Genomic DNA, 4,941 nt, shown 5'->3' with positions numbered 1-4,941 from the left:
TCTTTCTTTGACTGAATCAAACTCTGGCTATGAATGTGTTTTTTCCTTGCTCGTGATCAGGCCTTTGTAGAAATGAATCAGATGAATCGCTGGCCTGTGAGTTGTTCGAAGTTGGAAGGGAAGAAATGAGAAGATAAATACTTTTGTCATCATGCAGATGCTTAAAGAAGTGAACTGAACAGCATGACAACCAGAATCAAAAACAGATGCAGAATCAGAGGCAGAGTCTGAATGAAAATTAAAATCTGAATCAGAATCAAAATCAGAATTTGACAAAGAATCAAAATGACAATGAGAAAATTAGAATGAGAATTTGAATCAGACTCAGAATCAAAATGAGAAAAAGAATCAGAATCAGTTTAGAATCAAAATAAGAAACAGAATCAGAGTCAGCATCACAGTGAGAATCACAATCAGAATGAGAAACAGAATCAGAGTCAGTATTAAAATGATAATAAGAATCAGAATCAGTTCCACAATCAACTTGAGAATCAAAATGAAAATCAGAATAAAAATGAGAGTCAGAATCAGTAGTAGAATCAGAACCAGAATCTGACTGGTTATATAATCAATCAGATCTGATATTATAATCAGAATTAGAATGAATCAGTATCAGATTTAAAATACATGTACCAATTAGAATCAGATTCATAATCAGAATTGGTATCAAAATGAAAATTAAAATCAGTATCAGTATTAGAGCAATAATCAGAATCAGAAACTGTCAGAATTAACATCTTTGCCAGTATCAGACAACATTTGTTTTAGAATCAGCTTTGTGATTAGAATCAGATTTATAATTGGAATAGGAATCAAAATGAAAATTAAAATCAGAGTCAGCATTTGTCTCATGACACAGCTACAAAGTGAATCATAATCTTGTAAGGATATGTAAATATGTAAGGATTCTGATACAGAATAAATGTGTGGATCATGCTGCTATGTTACATCAGAACACCAACAATGGGTAAACTATGATTATAGAATTAATGTAAATATGTTTAACCACTGATCCTAATCCTGATTGGGATTTGACTGAAGTTTGAAGTGATGTTGGTGACCTTCATTGATGGAGGGATAAATGAAAGACAGTGAAAGGACCAGACTGGGTGGTGGACGCCCTCCGACCTGATCTGTCATTCATTTGCAAGTTTTATCTGATCAGTATTCAGGCCTGGACAGCGTCCAGACAGGCGTTCACACTCGGGTCACTTTACCTTTCATATCTACGGCCTGCTGGAGAAAACCACACGTCCATTTAATCACAGCTCTCAGTCTTATTAGCTCAAATCCACTGAAGAGAAGATCTCAGATCCCCTTTCTCTCGAATTATTCTCTGTATCAGATCACCCAGGCATCCTTATCCACTTTTGAATGATAAACTCAGCTCTTCTTGTTTCCTGGGCCCACACTGCTATTTTTATTTTTCATTTCACAGCAGCTTTCGTCCGTTTGATCACGCAAGAGCTCGTTCTTCAAAGCGTGCTGCTGAAGACCTCCAGATTAATGACATATTTACTGCATATGACTCACATAAACAGGGTTTAACGTAACACTGATGACTTTATACAGATCTAACAGGTGCAATTACTGTACAGTAATTATGCTTTAGTTCACAGTAATTAGGATGTGAATAGAATAATGAACAATTTGAGTGCATTTTCCCCACCATGGATCAGTAAATGCTGAACTTGGGCAGTACTGAGTTGTATAATATACATATAACCACTGCATTACACATACATTCTGTATACATTCTGATTAATGAACTGTGCAGTGCTGTACTTATTTAATTTAAGTAAAAATGGCCATAAAAGATCCCATATCTTGCATTTTTGGTGTGTTTTATGATTTTCTCCTGTGGGTGGGACTAAGGTTAAAAGGCAGGGTTCAACTGCTGTAGGCTGAATGGGTGGGGTTACACTGCTATAGGCTGAATGGGTGGAGCTAAACTGCTATAGGCTGAATAGGTGGGGCTAAACTGCTCTAGGCTGAATGGGTGGGGCTAAACTGCAGTAGCCTGCAAAGGTGGAGCCAAACTGCTGTAGGCTGAGTTGGCAGGGCTAAACTTGCTGTAGACTCATTGGGTGGAGCTAAACTGTTGTAGGCTGAATGGGCGGGGCTAAACTGCTGTAGGCTGAAAGCATAATCCAGGTGCAAAAAATAAAAACCCTCTCCAAGATTTTGTTCAAAATGTTTGAGTTCTCTAATTTGCTCAAACCAGCAGCAAAGGTGTTTAGGCAGTTGGAACAAAATCCTGGGGAGGATTACTTTTTGGACCTGGATTACCCACCTCTAGGTATATGAAGGGCTGGTTTTTGGGACATCACAAAAACAATGAATTCAAAACAGGGTGAACTTGCATTGCAATTTCCACATAAAGGCAGTATGTTTTGAGATGGGCCTTTGATGTACTTTTATGTATTACTTTCTCCATTCCTTTTTTATCACACAAATCCCCAACAGCTCAATCTAGTTTCAGCTGTTTGAGTGTTCAGTGAGTCACTCTTTAGCTTTAATACAGCTTCCTTTCTTTTCAGAAGACTCACTTTCATTTGTTCAAGGAATCTGCAGACATGCCTCCAAAGCTCAGACTTATAAGTTGGTTGATTGTTTTCTGAATTAATCAAACACATTCAGTGATGTTGAGGTCTAGACTCCTTTTCTCAGTGAGGTTCTTCTTAACAGCTACACATCCTTTCAGACCCACCGCACTGAGTCGTCTTCTCACAGTGGATGGATGGACAGAGACACCTGTGGATGTTTTCAGATCTGAAGCAGCTTGATTTTCTCCTCTCTTTTAAAGGTGAAAGCTTTAAGTGCTGTTTTATCTGATGGGGGCAAATTTGGTGTCTACCAGGTCTTCCAGGTGGTTGTTAGGAGGCTCAATTTCTCTGTAGCTTTTAATCAGTTTTTAAACTCCAGTTTTGGAAACTCTCACTCTGACTTCTTCTCCGTCATCATGCAAGTGGATTATCTGAGATCTAACCTTCTCACAAATTTCTCATTCCAATTTCTCATATCCATCTCATTCAATAACTTGAATTTAATCAATGTTTTGTCTGGTAATGACTGTAAATAGTAAAAGTAAAATAAAATGCAAAGTACTGTAAATAGTTCTTTCTCTCTCTCTGTCTGAATGTCTATCTAACCCACACCCTCTTACTCTCTTTCTCTTCCTCTCTTTTTCCCTTTCTTCCTCTCCCTCTCTCTCTCTGTCTATCTTTCTCTCTCTATCTCACCCACTTTTACTTTCTCTCATTCTATCTCAACCCCCTCCTCTCTCTCCATCTCTTCCTCTCCCTCTCTCCCCCCTCTCTTTCTCTCTCTCTCAGTCTGGTGTGAAGGTCTGCAGTGTTCTGTGGTCTGTATGTGAGAATGTCAGGATAATTATCAGTTCACTGAAAAAAACATAAAACATTCACTCATTGACATGCACTGTATTTCACAAATGATTAAATGTAAAGAAAGTGGTGTCTGGAAAAAACTTATTTAAGTATGTATTTGACTGTCTCTGTTATGTATCTGTTTGACTATAAAGGGCAAGCCTGATTGTATAATATGTATCATTATTACTAGTTGTATTATGTATTATTATTTATTCACTTTTACACTTAAAGCACAAATTATGCACACACCACTTAAATACACACTGTAATTGATTTAAATAGTATTTATTACTTAAGTCATTTGGTGGTTTATTTTCTCTGTGTACAGTTTATTGTTGTTTATTTTATTTGCATTTGTAATTAACATGATTGCATTATTCATTTTTTCTTCCTAATATTAAAATAACATCTGCTGCGGCTCCTAAATGCTCAGAAACTGTTTATATATTTGTGCGTAAATTAGCTTATATTAAAAACAGGGCATTGGGCCACGTGCTCCTCAGACTTTAGGATAATTCAGGATCAGCTGATGAAGATAAACCTGCTAAGCTTGTAACGAGCAAATATTTATCAGGATCTTTCACATCCTCAAGGTGGAGTCCAGCGCGCGCGTGTGCATGGATTTATACTGACACCTAGTGGCCGCTACGCGTCAGCACTTAGAGACAGAACAGAACACGGATAAAAACGTAAGGAAAAAAGTTTAATATATGGAGCCTGTAAGGTGACACGGTGATTATTTTTAAAAAGGCAAGGCCACGAATTAATACACTGAGGCTACGAGTTACGTTTTTTACAACTCATGACCATAAAATATTCATTTGTGGCCTCAATTTAGTAACACGTAGTCTCAATATATGAACGGCTGGCATTAATATAGAGATTCGTGGCCTCAATAAAGCAGTTTGAGGATTAGTAGTAACGTGTGGCCACAATATATTAAATTGCTATTAATATAATAACACGTGGCCTCAAAATATTAAATTGTGGGCTTACATGTACATGAATTTGCAGCTTCAAAATAATAATATGTGGCCTCAATAAAGTAACTAGCTAGCGGCCTTAATATAGTAATTTATGCCCGCAGTCTATTAATTTGTGGCCTCATTATCTTAATTTATGGCCCCAAAAAGTAATGTATGGCCTCAGTATAAATATCACTGAAACATTTTAAATTTGCGGCCATGATTTATTTAAAAAAACTTTAGGGACACCGTACAAGCCAGTGCCCACAACAGCTAATTTGTTTTTAAACATGTTTAAACGCGTTAAAAGTTAAAAAAACGTCTTTAAAACTCCACAGATTAACATTTTAACCCAAACTCGAAACAAACACGCAGATTATGCGCAGTCTGTAAACGTGCAAATGGAGGCAGGCTGAATTCCCCTCTCTTGCGACGGCCAATAAAAAAACATGCTGACACCGTCAGATACAACAACCCAGCCGGAGGTGCATCACGGGAGTTGTAGTTTTTCAACGCGCGCGCCTCTGTCCGCTGCGGTTTCTGCCCGAGCCTCAGAGAACTACAGATGTGTGAACAGTGTGAAAGAA

The sequence above is a fragment of the Pygocentrus nattereri genome, chromosome 9 (assembly GCF_015220715.1).
Source record: "Pygocentrus nattereri isolate fPygNat1 chromosome 9, fPygNat1.pri, whole genome shotgun sequence".
In the NCBI taxonomy this organism is placed as follows: Eukaryota; Metazoa; Chordata; class Actinopteri; order Characiformes; family Serrasalmidae; genus Pygocentrus; species Pygocentrus nattereri.
The sequence above is the reverse complement of the archived record's forward strand: the minus strand, read 5'-3'. Positions refer to the sequence as shown.